The sequence below is a fragment of the Ursus americanus genome, chromosome 5 (genome assembly GCF_024610735.1).
Source record: "Ursus americanus isolate L20-20 chromosome 5, mUrsAme1.1.p, whole genome shotgun sequence".
Taxonomy (NCBI): Eukaryota; Metazoa; Chordata; class Mammalia; order Carnivora; family Ursidae; genus Ursus; species Ursus americanus.
The window spans coordinates 76986518-77009739 of NC_142131.1; the positions used below are offsets into that span (position 1 = coordinate 76986518).

At 43.3% G+C, this 23222-nt stretch overlaps 1 non-coding gene across 1 annotated transcript; it reads left to right on the forward strand.

The window, feature by feature from the left end:
• The first annotated feature begins 647 nt into the window (after positions 1 to 647).
• TRNAG-UCC (transfer RNA glycine (anticodon UCC)) lies at positions 648 to 731 on the forward strand. The gene has a single exon. It is a non-coding gene; the product is annotated as a tRNA-Gly (tRNA).
• The last annotated feature ends 22491 nt before the right edge of the window (positions 732 to 23222 follow it).

A 23222-nucleotide genomic window follows, 5' to 3' on the forward strand; every position in this document is an offset into this window, starting at 1 on the left:
AGAAGTTGTGATGGATTTTCACTTATCACTTCCTTGGAGCTGGCTCCGTGACCGGTGCAGAACACACTGGCCTTTGCTGCACAGTTGGACCCAGATTCTGTGTGTTCTTGAGAAATGGGAGGCTAGGCCCCTCTTCCCGATCCTCTCCCCATGGGCAGCAGGCTAAGGAATACACACAGCTAAGGAATACACGGTCACCACCGGGGAAGCAGCCACACCAGACAAACCTGGAGACATCCTCACCCCTTGTCGTTAAAATTAAAGCAACACTGAAATTTCATTACACACCCACTGAGTTAGCAAAGGGTAGGAAGTTTAGGTGACAGGCCGGGATACCAGCAAGTGTGTGATGAGCCGGGCCCACTTCCACACACAGGTCTACGAGCTTGACCCTCCCCAGGGCCAGGGCCTGGGTCCTGGACGCTCCCCATTTCCCTCCGCTTCTCAGGTCATCTCTGTCGCTTGCAACCAGAGTCCTAACTGCAACAGGGACTTAACACAGAGATGTTTAGTGTATCCTTGCAAAATTAGAGACAGCCTCAGCTTGTCACACCGAGCTTACTAAACATACTGGTAATAATACTAATAATGACATATCAGCACAACAGAAAAGGATGGAGCCTTAAAATGATAGAAAGACTAGGGGCGCCTGGGTGGCTCAGTCGGTTAAGCAACTGACTTCCACTCAGGTCATGATGTCAGGGTCCTGGGATCGAGCCCCAGGTCGGGCTTCCTGCTCGGAGGGGAGCCTGCTTCTCCCTCTGCTCTTCCCCTTGCTTGTGTTCTCTCTCTCTCCCTCTCTCAAATAAAATAAAATAAAAATCTTAAAAAAAAAAAGAGCTATAACTAAAACAGGGAAACTCAGAAAGATAGAAACACACAAGGATGAACAACTTAGAGCCAGGAAATGCAGCCAAAAGAATCCAACGGAGAAGGTTGGATTCAGGATAAATAGCATTAAATAATACAACGAACGGCCTTTTGTTACAGTCAATGGTACAATTCCCAATGCGACTACTGATGTCCCCGTAATAAATGGCATAGCACCAGTTTCCGTCAAGCAAACCTTACAGGAGGTATGAAGAACGGCAGACACCTTTGTAGTAACAGCCTGAAGTGCACCTCTTGTTGCCAATCACAGCACCGGGAGACAAAAATAAGGATTAATTAATTAACTAATTAATTAAAATAAATAAATAGAAGCTTCAGCAAATAATCCCTTTCATGCATCTTCACTTAAAAAGCTTCCTCAAGGGAGGCCTGGGTGGCTTAGTCGGTTGGGCTTCGGCCTTTGGCTCAGGCCATGATCCCAGGGTCCTGGGATCGAGTCTCAGGTCATGATCCTGGGGTCCTGGGATCGAGTCCCACATCAAACTCCCTGCTCAGCGGGGAGCCTGCTTCTCCCTCTGCCTGCTGTGCCTGCCGCTCCCCCTGCTTGTGCTTGCTGGCTCTCGCTCTCTCTCTCTCTGACAAATAAGTAAATTTTTTAAGAAGATTTTTAAAGCCTCCTCAAGATATTCACACACACACACACACACACCTGTGCGCATGCACGCACACACATGCAATATGATAAAACACTCATGACACCCGGCTAAGGAAAGGAAGAACTCAGAACGAGACCTAGTTCGTGCTTCCAAATGGCTAAGCAGTGGCCACCTGTGATGGGGCGAGAATGGGGCCTCGGCTGGCCTTCATGCAACCCTCACTCTGCACCCCAACCCCACTGCCAAATGACCGTGCTCGCTGTGGCTCTGAGGCGGGGTATATTTTGCAAATGAAGACACCAAGGCATCAAGAAGTTAAGTAGCTGGACCAAGACCCCGAGCCTCAGCTCTTAAAGGAAAAGTAGTCCCTGAAGGGCGTGGGGACCGTTCAGGGCCTTTTCACTGGCTGGCTTGTTTTCAGATTCCATTTTGGATTTTTCCGCCATCTTTTCCAAAGAGAATAAAATCAACGAGAAATCTACGAAAGGATTAGCACCAGACTCCCTGTCTAGGAAACCAACCCTGATCCCTCCTGCCACCTCTGGACTCACCGCTCCGTCCCCTGTCCTCTTCGGGACACGGCTGTGGCTGGATGTCCGTCCCCGTCCGTGCCTGAGGCCAGGCCATGGTGGATGCACCGATGAGGTAATGATCAACAGCAGGGGCAAGGGGCCCAGAGGCATTCTCGCTGTAGGACCTCCCTCTGTCCCCAGGGTCCCCAGGGGTCTCTCCTTGGCCCTTCCCCCCACTCCCCTACACTGACTGGGCATTCTCCCTGGATCTCAAATCTACTTCCTCTCCCCCAAACCTGGCACCCCCTGCCCAGGGTTCAGCCCAGCTCTCCATTCTGGAACGCTCTTTCTTCTGTTTGCCACTCCCCTATTCCTGTTTCTCCCTGACCCCACCGTGGCCCTCAAAGGAAATCCACACAGCCTGTGTGCTCCCATGCCCACCCCTGCCCCTCCACACACTGCCAGCTGCCACCCTCACACCAAAAGTTTCACGTTCCCAAACACACCCCTTTGCAATGCTCTTCCCCAGCCCAGCATGCCCTTCCCACTGGCTAGGGGATTCTGGTTTTTAAATAATCTCCTGGGGGCATCTGGGTGGCTCAGTCGGTTAAGCATCGGACTCTTGATTTCAGCTCAGGTCATGATCTCAGGGCTCATGTGCTGGGAGTGGAGCTTGCTTGGGATTCTCTCTCTCCCTCTCCCCCTGCCCCGCCCCACTCCTCTTTCTTAAAAAAAAAAAAAAGGCTTTATTGAGATATAATTCACACACCATAAAATTCAGCATACAGTTCCATCGTTTTTTAGTATATTCGCAGAGCTGTGAGACTACCATCACAATCAATTTTAGAACATTTTCATTACCCACCCCCCCTAAAAAAAAAAAACCCATTCCCATTAGCCTCCCCTCCCTCCCTCCTTCCAGCCCAAGGCAATCACTAATCTACTTCATGTGTCTACAGATTTGCCTCTTCCGGACATTTCACGTCAATGGAATCACAGAGCTGGTCATTTATAACTGAATTCGGCCACTCAACATGTTTTCGAGGCTTATCCACGCTGTCCCATGAACGGGGACTTTATCTCTTTACCTTGCCAAGTGATAGCCTATTGTATAAATATGCCACATTTGGGGCACCTGGGTGGCTGAGTTGGTTAAGCATCTGCCTTCAGCTCAGTTCATGTTCCCAGAGTCCTGGGATCAAGCCCCACATCAGCCTCCCTGCACAGTGAAGAGAGCCTGCTTCTCCCTCTGCCCCTCCCCCACCCCATGCACACATTCTCTCTCTCTCAAATAAATAAATAAAATCTTTTTTAAAAATATGCCACATTTTGTTCTACGCAGCAGTGGATGGATTTGGGCTTCGTTTCCACTTTGGGGCTACTGTGAATAACGCTGCTGTGAATATGCATGTGCTAGTTTTTGTGTGAACATACGTTTTTATTTTGTCAGGCACCTACCCAGGAGTGGAATTGCTGGGTCCTGTGTTTAACCACGTGAGGAATGGCCATGCTGTCTTCCCAGCTGGCTGCCGTGTTTTATGTTCCCACCGGCAGTGTGTGAGGCTCCCAATTTCCCCATGTTCTCACCAGTATTTGTTGTTATCTGACTTTTTTATCCTCGCCGTGCTGCTGAGTGTGAGGTAGTTCTCACGGTGGCTTTAATTCCCATTCCCGTGAGAGCTAATGATGTTGAGCGTCTTTTTATGTGTTCATCAGCCACTTGTATATCTTTTTACTTAAAAAATAGGTATTCTGGGAGCGCCTGGGTGGCACAGCGGTTAAGCGTCTGCTTTCGGCTCAGGGCGTGATCCCAGCGTTATGGGATCGAGCCCCACATCAGGCTCCTCCACTGGGAGCCTGCTTCTTCCTCTCCCACTCCCCCTGCTTGTGTTCCCTCTCTCGCTGGCTGTCTCTATCTCTGTCGAATAAAATAAAATAAAATAAAATCTTTAAAAAAAAATAGGTATTCTGGGGCACCTGGGTGGGTCAGTGGGTTAAGTGTCTGCCTTCGGCTCAGGTCATGATCCCAGGGTCCTGCGATCGAGTCCCACATCGGGCTCTCTGCTCAGCGGGGAGCCTTGCTTCTCCCTCTGCCTGCTGCTCTCCTGCTTGTACTCTCTCTCTCTGTCAAATAAATACATAAAATCTTTCAAATAAAATAAAATAAAAAATTAAAATAAAAAATAGGTCTTCCTCTACAATCTCTTTCATTTCTGCAATGCCAATAATATACCCCCTCTTTTGCCTAGCAAAATTGCATTTCTCTCCTAAGATCCAGATATTACTTCACCAGCTCGCCACCTTCCCATCACACACACGGACACACACACACGTGCACACATGACTTCCTCGCCATGTTCTTCCGTGTTCACGACGGCCTCAGTTACGCCGTCACGGGGACACCTTGTCACTCTGTGTTGCAGCCTGCGTGCTTACATGTCAGGCTGTGAGCTTTCCAGATCAAGACTTCACCACTCCTGTCTGAGTGCCCGGCCGCCAGGGCGGGGCTGGCTGGACGGTCACCAGTCACCGAACTGGATGACTCTGTGTTGACCTCAAAGAAGAGTGTCCTTGCTTTCTCGGGTGGTGCCTGGGAAGAAGACAGTGGGTGTGGAGAAAGCAGACATGAAGGTAAGAACCGGAATGGGGGCACCTCTCCACCTGTGCGTGACGCCCCAAGCCTTCCTACCAGGTAACGCATGCTCCCTGCGCCCTGTCAATTAGCCACTAAGGAAACACAGCGCGTGGTGGGCTCTGGAGGCAACGCCACACTATTAGCTCTTCACAAAGTCCCTTTCTGTAGCCCTCTTTCTTTCTCCAGAGGTATTTGGCAGGAGGGTCTTAACAGATAAGGTTTGAAAGTTAAAACCAGTTCCCACTAACGCTCTCCCCACGTCCTTTGGACGCTATCGCCAGCCATCGGCGTCTGTAATAAACACCCGGGGCTGAACAAAGCCTAGCAGGGCTGCCTCGTCAGGGCTTGGGAGGCTTTATGGGATCCCTGTGCTAATTAAAATTCACTCTCCCAGACAGCTGTGATCTTTGGTGTCTTATGTACCTGAAAAATGTATCTTGACATTTAAGCCGTACTCGCTGGGATGGTGCAAGTAGCAGCAATAAGCCACAAATTCCAATCAGAATGAAAATGCTAGATTCTGTGCTGAGGCTTGGTTTGAAGGGCAAGGACACCCAAACTCCTAAGGTTTGTCATTAATCCGTCAGCATGCAGAGGAACAGCCTCTCTCCCTGTCCTTGGGATGACAAGGCCATCGCCACCCAAGGCCTCCTCTGCCTTCCCTCCCAGGCCCCCAGGAGAGAACACCCACCCAGCTCTATAAGGACAGCAGGGTTTTTCTGTCTTTGGGGGCCCAGGCCATGCATTCCTGCTCTGACATGTGTCTGCGATGTGGGCCCCAAACTTACTTCCCCGTCGTGTCTTTGCAGGCACCACGGTTCAACCAGAATGCCCCTCCCCAGCGGCCCCTAAGCCACCACCCCCTCTCGGTGTCTCGTTTCACCTGTACCCCACCAACCAAGAAAGATCAACCACCTCCCTTCTGGGATCCCACCACCCCACCCCACCCATTTCTGGTGCAGACAGCCGTGACAGGGTCTGCCATTGTCTGTTCCCACATGCAGGGAAGGCAGTGTCAGCTCGGGGGTATGGGTGTGGAATGTGGAGCCCAAGGGGAGATCCACCCCGGAGGTTAGGAAAACCCACCATGGGCCTCGTGGTCATAGCAGGCCCAGAAAACAGGAGGAGCCCCCACCAGGGAAGACTGTTCAAGGAAACCTTATCTTTGTTCTTTCTGCTTCCTCTAGGAAATGGCCAGAGAACACAGCTTTTGCAGGGGACAGAGTCGAAGGACAAAGGGGGCAGGAGGGCAGGCCCAGGAACAGAGCAGGAGGTAAACACAGAGGACAAGGATCCTGGGACAGGTGCCCTGAGACTGTTGGTGACGCAACCAAGCCGCTCCCCACTCCATGCTCTGGGTCCCATCTGTCATTCGGCCACCGAGGCATTGTGTTTCGTTAACAATACAAATGTATTACCTATCCGCAAAATAAAATTCATCTTAAAAATATGCTTAGCAGCGTGAGGTGGGAACATCCCAAACCGGTTGCCAACACCACTAGTGCCCTGGGACCCCACAGGCAGGTGTGGTGAGGGTGTGTGGGCAGGAGGGGTGGGAGGCGCCCCGGTTGGGTCAACACCACCAGCTGTACCTTGGGGATAGCAGGATGAAGTGGTCCAGCTTTTAGGGTGCTTGCTGCTGGAGAGATTCCTATGCTCTCCATTTAACATTCTCTGTAACTCGGGACATTCTGACCGTGTCCTGGAGGCTGAGGCAGGAAAATCCCACAGTCCAGGCTCTACCTTTACTCTCCTCTATTGCTGTGTTTGGGGGCCACCCAAGGCTGTTGGAACCGTGACATATACAAGTCCCCGACAAGACATTTGCTGGCTTGATCGCTAGGCACCCCGTATGTTTTGTTGTGTCGGTAAATTGATTTTCTATCATTTTTTGGAGCACAGAAACGCCATCGATTTTTTGTGTATTGATTATATATCCAGCAACTCATTAAACCACCTTATTAATTCCAGTTCTCTGTTTGTAAATTGGGAGGGGGGATTCTATTTATATAATGATATCATATATCAAATATCAGATATCAGACAATCATTACTATTTGGTCTCCCTTTTTCTTTTCTTTTTTTTAATATTTTATTCATTTATTTGTCAGAGAGAGAGAAAGAGAGCATGAGCAGGGGGAGGGGCAGAGGGGAGCAGACTCCCTGCTGAGCAAGGAGCCCAATGTGGGACTCGATCCCAGGACCCTGGGATCATGACCTGAGCCGAAGGCAGACGCTTAACTGACTGAGCCATCCAGACGTCCCTGTGTGCATGGTTTTTTTAAATCATGAGTGGCTTTTGAATTATATCAAATTAGTTTTCCACATCTATTAAGAATATCGCCTGCAATTTTCTCCCTCTGCCCATTAACGCGCTGGATTCACTAGTAGACTTTCCAGTGTGAAATTAACATTGAGTTTCTGGAATGTCACAACCTTGACATGAACTGTTGATATTCTTTTTTTTTTTTTAAGATTTTATTTATTTATTTGACAGAGATAGAGACAGCCAGCGAGAGAGGGAACACAAGCAGGGAGAGTGGGAGAGGAAGAAGCAGGCTCACAGCGGAGGAGCCTGATGTGGGGCTCGATCCCATAACGCCAGGATCACGCCCTGAGCCAAAGGCAGACGCTTAACCGCTGTGCCACCCAGGCGCCCCTGAACTGTTGATATTCTTATCTATATTGCTTAGATTCACTGTGCTGGTACTTTACTTACAAGTTTTGGCATCCATGTTCAGAAGTAGATTGGTCCATAATTGACATTTCTCCTCATTTTCTATTCTAGTTTTAGTATCTCGCTTATTTTAAGTATTATGAGATGTGCTGGAGAGTAGTTCCTCTTTTACGAGCAGAACAGTTTAAGACTAAGATGATCTCGGGGCACCTGACTGGATCAGTCTGTGGGGCATGCAACTCTTGATCTCAGGGGCATGGGTTCAAGCCCCACGCCAGGCATAGAGATTACTTTAAAAATAAAATCTTAAAAAAAAAAAAAAAGACCAAGAGTAATACCCTTAAGGTTTTTTTTAAACTTACCTCAGTCTATTATTTCCTGTATGAAAGATTGTTTGCTAATGACTTAGTTCCTTTCAATGTTACTGGACTATTCATTCAGCTTTTCTGTTTCTTCTTGAGGCAATCTGTTTAATTGTATCTTCTAGATGTTTTTAGAATGTTTCGGATAGAAGGGCATGGAGTCATCCATATTATTTTCCTGCTATCATTTTCATTTTCGCTGTATCTTGCATATATTTTCTTTTCATTCCTGAACTTCTGTGGTGCCTTCTCTTTCTCCAGCTTTATTGAGATGTACTTCATATCGCATTAAATTCACCACTTACTGTGTTCAGTTCTGTGGTTTTCAGCGTATTCACACGGTCGTGCAACCATCACCGCCATCCAATCTTAGAACAAGTTCAACATCCTTAAAAGAAACCCCATCCCCATCAACAGTCGTTCCCCGTTCTCCCTGCCCCCTTACCGCCTGAATGGGCTTTCAGTATGTAGTGTACACTGTTTCAAAAATCAAAACAACAGGGGTCCTGGGTGTCTCAGTCTGTTAGGCATCTGACTCTTGATCTCAGCTCAAGCCTTGATCTCAGGGTCGTGAGTTCAAGCCCTGTATCGGGTCCCGTGCTGGGTTTGGAGCCTACTTAAAAAAAAAAAAAAAGTCAAAATGACATTAAGAGGTATAAAATAGGCATCAAAATAGACACAGAAAATTCTAACTCCTACCCCCCCATCTATAAGCATTTTCTGTTTATTGTTTCTGTATTTTCTTCTGCAAATAGCAGGAAATGCAAATATATTTATTCCTGTTTTCCACCCTGTCCTTACAGAAAGATAATATAATTCGTACACTATTCTGCACCTTCTTTTCCACTTACCATATTCTATAGCACATCCTCCTTCCTTTTTACAGGGGTGGTTCATGTTTATTTAAGCGGATCCCTCTTGACAGGCCCGTGGCTCCCTTCCAGTTCTTTTGCCATTACAGACGATGCCGTGCTGTAACAACCTCATCCACGGGCCGCGTCGTTCCTATGCATATCTGTCTGTACAACTGAGTCCCAGCAGCGGGACGGCTGGGTCAAAAGATGAATGCATTTGAATTTTTTATAGGCGATGCCACGTTGCTCTCCATAAGGGCTGTACAATTCTGCATCCTCCATCACCAGAGCTAATTCCTTACCGACACACCAACTATGTCCTTTCAAATGTTGGGTTGTTGCCAACTGGTTTGTGAGAAATGGTGTCTGGGTAGTTTAATGTGGATCTCTTAGGAGTGAGGTGGGACATCTCTCGATGTTTAAGGACCATTTACATTCCTTTCTCTATGAACTATTTCCTCTGCTCATTTTTCCATTGGGCTCTTGGTCTTTTTCATACAAAAGAAGAAGCTCTATTTAAATTATCTCTTGGGGCGCCTGGGTGGCACAACGGTTGAGCGTCTGCCTTCGGCTCAGGGCGTGATCCCGGCGTTATGGGATCGAGCCCCACATCAGGCTCCTCCGCTATGAGCCTGCTTCTTCCTCTCCCACTCCCCCTGCTTGTGTTCCCTCTCTCGCTGGCTGTCTCTATCTCTGTCGAATAAATAAATACTTTTAAAAAAAATTAAAAAAAAATAAATTATCTCTTGCCATGTACGATGTTGTGATTTATAATAAGAAATATGTATTTGGTCTTTGTCCCATTTCTGGCACAAGGAGCTACCAAAATCTCAAGAATTTCTTAAGAGGCCAGAGAGCACAACGAAGTTGTCTTTTGTTATGTTAATAAGGTGACTTTTGGACCCCACCTAAGGATGTGGGCTGGCTGCGGAGAGAACCAGCCAGAGATTAGAGGGTTAGAACTTTCAGTCCCATCCCCTGACCTCCAGGGAGGGGAGAGGGGCTGGAGGTTGAATCAATCTCACCAGTGGCCAATGATTTCATCAGTCGTGCCTATGGAATGAAGCCGCCATAAAAACCCAAAAGGATGGGGTTCTAAGAGCATCCATAATTGTTTCCATAATTGTTTCAAATTATGGGGTTGGTGAACACAGGAAGATTTGGGGAGAGCGGCGCTCCTGGAGAGGTCACGGAGGCTCCGAACCCCTTCCCCACACCTTGCCCTAAGCATCTTGCACATCTGGCTGTTCCTGAGTTCTGTCCTTTCACAACAAGCCAGTGTTCTAGCAAGCAAAGTGTTTTCTCTGGGTTTTGTGAGCCACTCTAGCAAATTAAACAAACCCACCAAGGGGATCATCGGAACCTCCAATGAACACCTGGTGGATCGGAAGCACAGGTGAAAACCTGGATTTGTCCCTGGCATATGGGTGGGAGAGCAGTCTTGCAGGACGAGGTCCTTAACCTGTGGGATCCGATGCTCTCTCCAGGAAAACAGCGGCACAACTGAGCTGAACTATGGAGCACCCAGCTGCTGTCAGAGAATTGCTTGCTCGGTGGTGTGGGAAAACCCTTCATGTTGGAATTAGGGATCAGAACCCTTGATTCTGTAACGATCCATTCCAAAACTTAGTGGCTTAAAAGAACAATGATTTATTGATCCTCAGGATTCTGGGGTCGAATGAGCTCAGCTGGGGGGCTCTTCTGAGATTGCAACCAGCTGGGTTTACTCACCTGGCTTCATTCACCTGGCAGCAGGGCTGAGCTGGACAGTCCAAGAAGACTTCACTTGCTTGACTGCTGTGTCTTGGTCCTCCCTGTGTGGCTTCTTCAAGGGGCTGGCTTGGGCTTCTTCACGGTATGATGGTCCTGGGGAAGTCAGCTTCGTGCATGTGGCCACCTGTCAAGAAGGAGGACACAAGAAGCCACCAGTCCCCTTAAAGCCTAGATTCAGAAGTCCTAGAACATCATCTCTGCATTCTATCAGTCACAGAGTCACAGGCCAGCCCAGACTCAATGAATGGGAAATAGACTCTACCCCTGAATGGGAGAAGGGGTGTGGGGTACAAGGAAGGAAAAAACTAGTGGTGGGCATCTCTCAAGACCATCTGCCATCTAATCGGTATTAGGCCATTTATCCCTTTGTGAAATTAGTTAGAAATATTTTTGCCAGTGTTATCATTTGCCTTTTGACTTTGCTTATGTTAGTGTGTACGTGTGTGGTGGTTTTTAGCTTTTTATTTTGAAACAATTATGGAATCACAGGAAGTTGCAAGGAGCATAGAGAAAGGTCCTCTTGTGCCCATCACCCAGCTTCTCCCAGGGATAGCCTCTTACGTAACCACAGCACAACATCAGCATCAGGAAAATTGGCGTTGGTACAATGTGTATCATTTTATCACATGTTGAGATTCATGTAACCACCACTGCAAATCAGAACTCATCCATCACCACAGATGTCTCCCTCTAGAGCTCCTCCTTTATAGTCATACCTGCTGCCCTCTCCCCACCATACTGACCCCTGGCCACCATAAATCTGTCTTCCATCTCTGCAGGGGGTTGGCCTCCAAAAAGCTAAATCCAATTCCTAATCCCCAGAATCTGTGCGTATGACCTTATTTAGAAAAAGAGACTTTGCAATTGTAGTTAAAGATCTTGGGTGCCTGGGTGGCTCAGTTAGTTAAGCGTCTGCCTTTGGCTCAGGTCATGATCTTGGAGTCCTGGGGTCAAGTTCTGCATGGGTCTCCCTGCTCAGCAGGGAGTCTGCTTCTCCCTCTCCCTCTGTCTTCATGCCCCCACTCACGTTCACCCTCTCTCTCTCAATCTCTCTCAAACAAATAAATAAAATTTGAAAAAAAAACTCAAGATGAGGTCATTCAGGAGTTAAGGTTAGCCCTAAATCCAATGACAGTATCCTTCTTTTAAAAAAATATGTATTTCACCCACTGGCACAAAAATAGATAAGATCAATGGGACAGAATACAGAGCCCAGAAATAAACCCATGATTATATGGTCAATTAATCTTGGACAAAAGAGGCAAGAATATGCAATGGGAAAAAGTCTCTTCAACAAATGATGTTGGGGAAACTGGACAGCCACACGCAAAAGAATGAAATTGGACCACTTTCTTATATCACACACAAAAATAAACTAAAAATGGATTAAAGACCTAAATGTGAGACCTGAAACCATAAAACTCCTAAAAGAAAACATGCGTGGTAATCTCCTGGACATTGGCGTTAACAAAATTTTTGTGGGTATGTTTCTGGACTTGTCGCTATGTTGTATTTTAGCTGCTCTGATAGACATGCAGTGAAGTCTCAGCATGTCCTTCATTTGCATTTCCATGTTGTCTATGGAAATACATCTGTTCTTGTGCTTACTTGCCAGCTGTGTATCCTCTTTAGGGAAATGTCTCCCCATGTCTTTTGCCCATTTTCTGACTGAATTGTTCACCGTAGAATTTTGAGAGTATATGTTGTAGATACGAATCCACTGTCAAATACATGGTTTTTACAAATATTTTCTCCCAGTCTATAGCTTGTCCTTTCATTTTCTTAACAGATTCTTTCAGAAAGCAAAGTTTTCAACTTGGGTGAAGTCCAATTTATCTGTTTTTTCTTTTTTTAACAGATTGTGCTTTTAGTGCACGTTCAAGAAATCTTTACCAAGAACTATGTCCTGAAGATTTTCTCACATTATCTTCCGAAAAAAATGTATAGTTTTACATTTAACACTTAAGTATTGAGGCCATCCTGAGTTAATTTTTGTGTAAAGTGTAAGATTTAGGTCAAAGAACATTGTTTTACCTAGGCATGTCCGATTATTCTAGCACCATGTGTTGAAAAAACTATTCTTCCTTTAATTGTTTTTGCACCTGTATCAGAAATCAGTTGGCCATACTTGTTTGGGGCTATTTCTAGATTCTGGATTCTGTTCCATTGTTCCCTCCACCACTGATTGCCTCCACCCAGGAGCCGAATACTTTATTCTTCTTTTTCAAAATTGTTTTAGCTATTAGAGTTCCTTTTCCTTTCCACATAAATTTAAGGATAATCTTGTCTACATCAAAAGAATAAAAAATCTGGGGCACGTGCCTGGCTCAGTCGGTAGAGCATGCAATTCTTTTTTTTTTAAGATTTTATTTATTTATTTGACAGGGACAGCCAGCAGAGAGGGAACACAAGCAGGGGGAGTGGGAGAGGAAGAAGCAGGCTCCTAGTGGAGGAGCCTGATGTGGGGCTCGATCCCAGAATGCCAGGATCACCCCTGAGCCGAAGGCAGATGCTTAACGACTGTGTCACCCAGGCGCCCCGAGCATGCAATTCTTGATATCAATCAGAGCTGCAAGTTCAAGCCCCACGATGGGTATAGAGATTACTTTAAAAAAATAAAATTTAGGGGCACCTCAGTGGCTCAGTTGGTTAAGCATCTGCCTTTGGCTCAGGTCGTGATTTTGAGATCCTGGGATCAAGCCCCGCATCGGGTTCCCTGCTTAGCAGGGAATCTGCTTCTCTCTCTCCCTCTGCCCCTCCCCAACCCCCACTCCTTCCTATCTCTCTCTCGCTCTCTCAAATAAATAAAATCTTTTTTTAATTAAAATTAAAAATAAATAAGTTAATAAAATTTAAAAAATCTGCTGAGATTTTGATAGCAATTGTGTCAAACCTATATACCAATTTGGGGAGAACTAATGTCTTTACTATGTTGAGTCTTCTAATCCATGAACACGGTATGTCTTTCCATTTATTTAGATCTTCTTTGATGTCTTTCACTAGCACTGTGTAGCTTGCAGCATATAAATCTTGCACATGTTTTGTTAGATTTTTACTTAAGTATTTCTTTTTTTAAGCAATTATCAATGGTATTAAATTTTAATTTCGGTGCCCATGTGTTCACTGCTAGTATATAACAATACAATTGATTTTATATTCTGTAGCCTTGCTGAAATCACTTTCAGTTATAGGTTTTTATAGATTACTTGGGATTTTCTGTGTAAACCCTACCTGTTGTCTACAAATAAAAACAGTCTTTTTCTTTTAAGATTTTATTTATTTATTTATTTATTTATTTATTTATTTATTTATTTGACAGAGAGGGAGCACAAGTAGACAGAGTGGGAGGAAGAAGCAGGCTCCCCGCTGAGCAGAGAGTCCGACTCAGGGCTCGATCCCAGGACCCCGGAATCACGACCAGAGCGGAAGGCAGACACTCAACAGGTGAGCCCCCCAGGTGCCCCAATAGAAATAGTCTTATTTCTTCCTTTCCGGTGGTACACATTTTAATTTTCTTGACTTGCACTAGCTAGGACTTCTAGTACTGTGTTGAATAGCATTGGTGAGAACAGACATCCTTCTCTTGTTCCTGATCTTAGGGGGGAAGCATCTAATCTTTCACCATTAAGTATGATGTTAGCTATAGAGTTTTTGAAGATGATCTTTATCAAGTTGAAGAAATTCTCCTCTTATTTCTAGTTACCTTAGAGTTTTTATCATGAATGATGTTCAAATTTGTGAAATGCTTTTTCTGTATCAATTGATAAGATCATGTGATTTTTCTTTGGTTTATTAATATGGCACATTGCATTGATTTTTCTAAAAGAATTTATTTATTTGACAGAGAGAGAGCACAAGTAGGCAGAGCAGTAGACAGAGAGAGAGGGAGAAGAAGGCTCCCCACTGAGCAGGGAGCCTGATGTGGGACTCAATCCCAGGACCCTGGGATCATGACCTGAGCCAAAGGTGGACATCTGATGGACTGAGCCACCTAGGCATCCCGCATTAATTGATTTTTGAATATTGAACCAACCTTGCATCCCTGGAACAAACCCCACACGGTTATGGTATCTAATTGTCTCCATACATTGCCAAATTCTATTTGCTTATTTTTTTAATAATTTAAAAAATATCTTACAATTTTACATGTCATTATACCTCAAAAAAGCTGAAATTAAGAAATAAATATAAATTAAATTAGCAAGGAGAAAAGAATTTTGCATCTATATACATGTGAGAGATCTGCATGGTATTTAAATACATCATATGATATATTACATATGTTATATATATATATATTAGTCTGTAGTTTTTTTTAATCTTTTGTCACTTGTCTGGCACTCTCTTTGTCTGGTTGTGGTATCAGGGTAATAGTGGCTTGATTAAATGAGTTAGGAAATGTTCTCTTCCATTTTCTGGAAGAGATTGTATAAAATTGATGTTAATTCTTCTTTAAATGTTTGGTAGTATTCACCAGTGAAATCGTCTGGCCCTGGAGAGTCCTTCTGGGGGAGTTTTTAAATTATGAATTTAATTTCCTTAATAGCGATAGAGCTATTTATATTAACTGTTTCATATGGGTGAGTTGTGGAATCTGTGTTTTTGAGGAATTGGTCCATTTCATCTAAGTTGTCAAATGTTCCTATATGGAGTTGTTCACAGTATTTCCTTTTTATTCCTTCAAATGTGTCTGCAGGGTCTGCCTTATTCCTGACCTTAGTAATCTGCATCTTCTCTCTTTTTCCCTTTGTCAGCTTTGCCAATTCTTCGTCAAGTTTATTCACACGTTTCAAAGAACTAGCTTTTTGTTTCATTGATTTTCTCTATCGTTTTGTTTTCAATTTCATTCATTTCAGAACTCATCTTTATTATTTCCTTCCTTCTGCTTGCTTTGCATTTAGTTTTCTCTTTTTTTACTAGGGTCTTGGGTCGGAACTTGATTACGGATTTAAGATACTCCCCCTCTTTTAATGTAAACATTTAGTGCTATAAGTTGCCTTTTCAGCGTGGCTTTAGCTGCATCCCACAAATTTTCATGTTATATTTTCATTTTCAATGTATTTTTTTTTATTTCCCTTACGATTTCTTGGGATGCCTCAGTGGATCAGTCATCTAAGTGCCCAACTCGATTTTGGCTCAGGTCATGATCTCAGGGTCATGAGACTGAGCCCTGTGTTGGGCTCTGCACTGGGCATGGAGCCTGCTTAAGAGTCTCCCTCTCCCTCTTCCACTGCCCCTCCCCACTCGCACGCTCTCTCTTTAAAAAAAAAAGAAGAATTTCTTCTTTCATCCACGGATTGTTTAGAAATGTGCTTCTTAGTTTCCAAGTGTTTGGAGATTTCCTGTTATATTTCTGTTAGTGATTTCTAGTTTGATTCCAGTGTAGTTGGAGAACACATTCTGTATGGTTTTGGTTCTTTTACATTTCTTGAGTTTTGTTTTATGGTACCACGTATGGTCTACCTTGGTGTATGACCTGTTGGTGCTTGAGAAGAATGTGCTCTGCTATGTTGGGTGGAATGTTGTGTAAATGTCAACTCGATCTTGGTATTACTGATTTTTTTTGACCTTGGTATTGATGATTTTCTGTCTAACTTGTCTTATTAATCATTGAGGAGAGGTGTTGAAGTCTCCCACTAGAATTGTGGAGTTGTCTATTTCTTCTTTCAATTTTTTTTGAAAAAAATTTCTGCTATGCATATTTTATGGTTCTGTTGTTTGATGCATACACATTTAAGCTTAATATGTCTTCCTGGTGGGGAAAGGGCTCCTTGGTACTGCTGGGCAGGGTTGGGAGTTCAGGCTCCTAACTAAACCTCTGCAGATAGCACCCAGCCCAGAGGGGGAGGGGTGCCTCATTAGTGCTCCCCACAGGCCTCCACTGACACATAGGGGATCATCTCATTACTGCTGAGCAGTGATTAAAGTCCTGACTCTCCCTAAGTCTCCTCTGACGACACCCCAACAAGGAGGTAAAGGGGTACTCTATTATTGCTGAATGGAGGTGGTCCAGGCTCCCCACAGTCTCCACTGACATAGCAGGGTGCTGGGGTGACATTGCTTTGTTTTCACCCAGTGGGGATACAAGTCCTGGCTCCTCACTTGACCTTCTCTGACACCACCCAGTGGTGAGGCCGTAGATTGGGGTGGCTCATTAGCAAGTATGGAAGTCTAGGCTCTTCACACAAGCTTTGATGATGGGGGGGTTGTCATTTTTCCTGTGGAGTCTGGCTGACATAGAGTGGTTATTGTCTAAAAACTTTCTGTCTTGATAGGCTGTCTCCCTCCTGGTCCTCTGGCCACAGACAGCTGGCTTTCTTGAGGCCTTTTGTCACTCTGCCCTTATCTCTCCACCTTATGTTTGTTTTCCAGGAGTTTTAGTTGTACTTAAGAGGACTAGGGGAAAGTGTATCAACTCCATTTTTCCAGAAGCAGAATGTTTTCATTCTTAATATAATGAAATTTATCAGACCTATTTTATGGCTTTTAACTTTGAGTGATAGAAAGGATGTCCCCATTTCAAGGTCATAAAGAAATTTGCCATGGGATCTTCTAGTAATTTTATGATTTCGTTTTTTTTAATTCAAGTCTTTGATTCATTTGAGACTTATCATCATGAGCATTGTGAGGTATGAATCCAACTTTATACCTTTCCAAATGGCTACCCAGTTTTTCCAACAGTCGCTGCTATTTGATGTATAGGTATGTTTTGTGGAGAATTGTAAATTTCAGCACCATAAAATATTCTCTTTGACTCATTTAATACTTTTATCTAAGTTCTATCTTTTCTATATTCAGAGTACAGCTCTATTTTTTTTTTACATTTAGCTATTATGCCTTGCCCATTCTTTTATTTTTAACTTTCCTGAATCTTTGTTTTAGGTTTGTCTCTAGTGTGCAACACAGACTTAGATTTTACTTTGTGATCTAATCCGAAAATCTCTTTTAAAAGATGAGTTTAGTGCATTTATATTTATTGGTATGAAATATGTGTCTTTTTAGTTCTATTATATAATGTACTTACGTATTACATATTCAATACATTATTTTATTATTGCTCTGATTTGGGCAAGGTTTGTGTTTTTATAGGACTGATTCCTAAAATTATGCATAAGGGGCACTCGGCTGGCTCAGTTGGAGGAGCATGTGATCCTTGATCTTGGGGTGGTGAGTTCGAACCCCACGTTGGGTGTAGAGATTACTTAAATTTAAAAATATAATAAAAAATAAACTAAAATTATGCATAAGAATATCTGTTAAATCTTTTGTTTTTCCCCTGGCTCTATGCCCCAGGACCTGAAGTAGAGTCAAGAGTCAGTCAGTCACATGTCGCTGGAGCTGCTGTAGCACCAGGATGGAACCCCTTAGCCACGGCCAGACTCACAGGCCATGAACAGTGCTCATGTGTTAAATCTTTATATACTAACCCTTGCCCCCTCCTTTTTCAGATGTTCATTATCTCCCTACTATGAACAGTAGCAGGGGAGGGGGGGTGGTTAACTTCCATCTCCCTCTTTCCCATTCCCTCCCTGTCCTCTCCATCCCAATTTAGGACATCCATTTTCTTATTCTTTACCATTGTGTGCCTAATGCTTGCTTTATCTTTGTTTACCTTTGACTTAACCTACCATTTGGTTTGTTCGTTTTAAAAATATCTTTAACTCTTGGGGCATCTGGGTGGCTCAGTCGGTTAAGCGACTGCCTTTGGCTCAGGTCATAATCCCGGGGTCCTGAGATCGGGTCCCACATCGGGCTCCCTGCTCAGTGGGGAGTCTGCTTCTCCCTCTCCCACTGCTGCTCCCCCTGCTTGTGCTCTCTCTCTCTCTCAAATGAATAAATAAAATCTTTTTTTTAAAAAATTCTCAACTCTTAACTATAGAGAACAAACCAGTGGTCACCAGAGAGAAGATGGGAGGGGGGATGGGTGAAATAGGTGATGGAGATTAAGGAGAGCACTTGTGAGGAGCACCCTTGGTGTATGGAATTGTTGCATCACTATATTTTACACCTGAAACTAATATTACACTGTATGTTTACTAAACCGGAATCAAAATTTAAAAAGCTTAATTTGAAAATAAATAATAAATAAATAAATAAAATGTGTAAATGTCTTTAACTTTATTGCATACAAGGCAACCCGCAAATTTTTTCTACTTTCTACTTTCTTTTTTTATTCTACTTTCCCTTTTCCTCCCATTTCTTGTAAGTTGTCAGGACATATGACATCAATATTAGCTCTGCAATTATTCTTATCCAGTGCTCACCATCAGAACGGTAGCCAAAGTTTCTGGTCATCTCATGCTTAGTGAACCGCGTCCTCTAATAGATTCTTAGGTAAGTGCTCAAGGGAACCCTGTGGTTATTGAATGTTTAACACTTGTCTCTAGCCCTCATACAGTTTAACTTGGCTGGATAAGCCTTGGCTCACGTTTCCTCTTATTGGCAATCTTGTGGCTGTTACTCCACTGTCTTCTGACTTCATGTTGACTTTGAGCGATGGGGAAGTGTGATGCCAACTGATTTCCTTTCTCTCAAGTAACATTTTTGCCTGACTATGCAAGAGTCTTTCTTTAAAAAGTCTATCTTTTAAAAGTCCAATCATTTTTTTAAGATAGGTATCAGCATTGACATTCTGTGTCAATTTCTCCTGGAATGCATTGTGCTTTCTCAATGTATAGATTAAAATCTGTGTTTCAGAGAGGCTTTCTTAAATAATTTTTTAAATGTTTGTTCTGATTTCACTCTTTCGGTTTCTTGCTTATAGATTCCGATTATGCATCTATTGGGTCTCCCTTACCTGTTTTCTCTACCTATCATTTCTATTAAAAGATCATTTTTAATTGATTTATTCTATTGTGGTAAAATATGTATAAAATAATATTTACCATTGTAGCCATTTTTTAAATTTTTTTCCAATATTTTATTTATTTATTTATTTATTTATTTATTTATTTATTTATTTGAGAGAGAGATTGAGAACGCAGGAAAGCAGGGAGGTCAGGGCAGAGGGAGAAGGAGAGAATCTCAATCAGATTCCCCACTGAGCGTGGAGCCCCATGTGGGGCTCGAACTTACAACCCTGAGATCATGACCTGAGCTGAAATCAAGAGTTGGGCACTTAACTGACTGAGCCACCCAGGTGCCCCCATTGTAACCATTTTTAAGTGTACAGTTCAATGGCATCAAGCACATTTATTTTGTTGTAACCATCACTACTACCCATCTACAGAACGTTTTCATCATTCCAACCTGAAACTCTATCCTTAAACACTAATTCCCTATTCCTTCTGCTCCTGGCCCTTTGGAACCACTGTTCTCCTTTTGTCTCTATGAAATTAACTGCTCTGGGTACCTCATATAAGCAGAATCACACAGCATTTATCCTTTTGTGTCTGGCTTATTTGATTGAGCAAAACGCCTTCAAAGTTTATCTATGTTGTAGCAAGTATCCGAATTTCCTTCCATTTTAAAGCTGATAATATTCCATTGTACGAATATACCCATGTTTTGTTGATCCATTCATCCATCGATGAACACTTGGGTTGCTCCCAGCTTTTGGCTATTGTGAGGAATGCTGCTATGAACACGGGTGTGCAAGTATCTATTCAAGTTCCTGCTGTCAATTCTTTGTATATACTCAGAAGTGAAATTACTGCATCAAATGATAATTCTATGTTTAATTTTTTGAAGAACTGTCCTACTATGTTCCACAGTTGCTGCACCATTTTACATTCCCACCAGCAATGCACAAGGGTTCTTCCATCCATTCCAGCATACTGTTTTCTGGTTTTTGATCCTAGCCATCCTAATGGATGTGAAGTGGTACCTCATTGTGATTTTTATTTGCCTTTCCCTTATGATTACTGATATTGAGCATCTTTTCATGGGCTTACTGGTTATTTATTAAGTTCTTGAGAGACATGTCTATTCAGACCCTTTGCCTAATTTTGAATTGAGTTGTGTTTGATTTTTCTGTTATTGAGTTTTAGAAATTCTCCATATATTCCGGATATCAATCCTTTATCAGAGAGGAGATTTGCAAATATTTCCTCCCATTCCATGGACTACCTTTTTATTTTGTTGATAGTATCCTTTGATGCAGAGAAGTTTTTAATTTTGATGGAAATCCGATTTGTCCATTTTTTCTTTTGTTCTCTGTTCCTTCGGTGTCATGTCTAAAAAATCATTGCTAAATCAATGTCATGAAAATTTCCCCTGTGATTTCATCTAAGGGTTTTATAGGTTTAGCTCTTACATTTAGGTCTATTACCCATTTTGACTTAATTTTTGCATGTGGTGTTACGGAAGAGTCCACCTTCATTCTTTTGCATGTGGATATCCAGTTTTCCCAGCACCATTTCATAGCACCGTTGCAAAGACTGTCCTTTCCCCATTGAATGGCAACACTGTCAAAAATAATTTTTAAGAGTGAAATCATGAATTCATAAAAATACAAAATAAACTCATTTAAAATATTTTATTTAACACATTGATTAATGATAAAATGAATAAGACATCATTCATTTCCGTTCAAAGGAGAATTCAAAGAACAGAGACCTATATAGAACATAAAATGAATTTACAAAGAGATATAAAATTGACTTTTTTTGGTGGGGTCCGTGTTAGTTTCCTATTGCTGCTCTGACAAGTTACCACAACTTTACTGGCCTAAAACAGCAAATCGATTATCCTACAGTTCCAAAGTCAGGAGTCTGAAGTGTGTTGGCAGAGCAGTGTTCCTTTTGGAGTTGTTAGAGAAAATTCCTTCTCTTGCCTTTTTCCATTTCTAGAGGCTGCCTTTATCCTTTGCTTGTAACTGGGCATCTCTCCAACCTCACTTCCATGGTCATAGCTCCTTTTCTAGCTCTGACCTTCCTGGTGGTAGGGACCCTCATGATTACATTGGTCCCTCCTAGATAATTCAAGATAATCTCATCTCAGGAGCCTTAACTCAATCACATCTGCACAATCTCTTTTTCCATGTGAAGTAATGTATTCACAGATTACAGGGATTAGGACTCGGACATCTTGGGAGGACCCTCGATTCTGTCCACCTCAATGGGGGGAAATAATTCCTTCCATCAGAAAGAATTAATTTGCATAGAAAAATCATTTGCATTGCTATGGGTTTTCTGCACGTTACAAGATTACAAAATAGCACAAAGACAATGAAAGGAGCAGACCCAGGACGGAACAATCCAGAAGCTGGTGCTTAGATTTTCATTACACTCCAGCGTTTTTCATTGAAGACACCCAATAATCTTTTTGGTCCATTTCAAAGTCTTTCACAGTTTATCCTGGTATCTTCAATCTGTTTCATCCCTTCATTTCTATTTCATGTTCTTTTTTCATTTCTAGCCTCTATATAACTTATTGTGCTTTCTGCTCCATTCTTTCTTGAGCTCCTTTTAATTTAGTGTTCATTTCCTCTTTTTAAGATTTATTTATTTATTTGAGAGAGAGAGAGCGTGCACGTGAGAGCAGGGGGAGGGGCAGAGAGAGAGGGAGAGAGGATCTCCAGCAGACTGACCGCTGAGCACAGAGTCCATCATGGGGCTCAATCTCAGGACCCTGAGATCATAACCTAAGCTGAAATCAAGAGTCAGATGCTTAACTAACTGAACCACTCAGGCGCCCCTATTCATTTCTGAAATTATTTTGTTTTTTTCTTCTATTTCCTAACCTCTCCTAGTCCCTATTGTCCACCCACTATCCATCCATCTCTTCCTTTTTTCTATTTCTATCCCGAGGTCCAAAATTATTTCTGCTTTGTTGTATTCATCATACCTTCAACTAAGGTATTTATTATTATTATTATTATCATTATCATTATCATTATTATTATATGTTGGAAGGGTACAATTTCCCCCACATTTGAAAACATTTTTCTGATGTATTTTCTTCAACTGCAGAAAAATTCTATTATTTCTTTTCAGGATTTTCCCTCTGGTATTCTGTATGAACGTGCAATTATACCTATTATGTTACTGATAGTTTAAGTGTGTTCTGTGTTCTTGAACCAGCTACTAGCAGGGGAATCCCAGGTGTTGGTGATATTGGGGGACACGCCTCCAGGGCTCCCTCCTCTGCAGCTATGAAGGGCGGTTTCCTCCACTTATGGCCCTGCTGAGTCCAGCCGCCAGTCTGGAAGGGCTCCTCCCAAGCTCACAAATGCATGGAAATTAAGCAATACATTTCTGCATGACCAATGGGTCAAAGAAGGAATCAAAGGGAAATTGGGAAATACTTTGAGATGACCGGAGATGAAGACACAATGTACCAACACTTATGGGAGGGCAGCTAAAACGGGGCTTAGGAGATATATAGCTGTAACTGCCTATATTCAGAAAGAGGAAAGATCTCAAATCAAATAACCTAACATTCTACCTTAAGACACTGGAGAAAAAGAGCAAAGTAAAACTAAAAGAGGGTTCCTTCCCAAGCTCTGAGTCCCTTCAGCACCACCACCCCCCAACAGCTGGTGCCCCCAAGGGATGCTGGACCTGCCTTCCAGGGATACATTCTCTTCCCAAAGGGGTTCTTTCTGGGTTGGCCACTTCTGAGCCTCCTCCAGGCCCATCCCACCCACTCCTTCTCTCACCTCGTTCCACTGATTTTAAGTCCTATTCACAGTAGTGCCTCCACAGGGAGGGGCCCCTCACCTTCCAGGACCCACTGGTTAGACTCCTCCCCACTCCCCCCTCCAGTCCTGCTGCCCCACTGTGACAGCTCTGGGCTACAGTTAAATGTAATTTGAGTCTTGGAGATTTCTTCTGTCTCCTAGCTTCACTAAAGGTACAGTTTTGTTTTATCTTGGGGAAGGGGTGTCAGGCAGAAGCGGGGAGGTCTAGAACTAAGCTCCTGCCTGGTGCTCCGAGGAGCTTTATCATCAAGTAACTCAGTCTTGACCACAGCTCAAGCA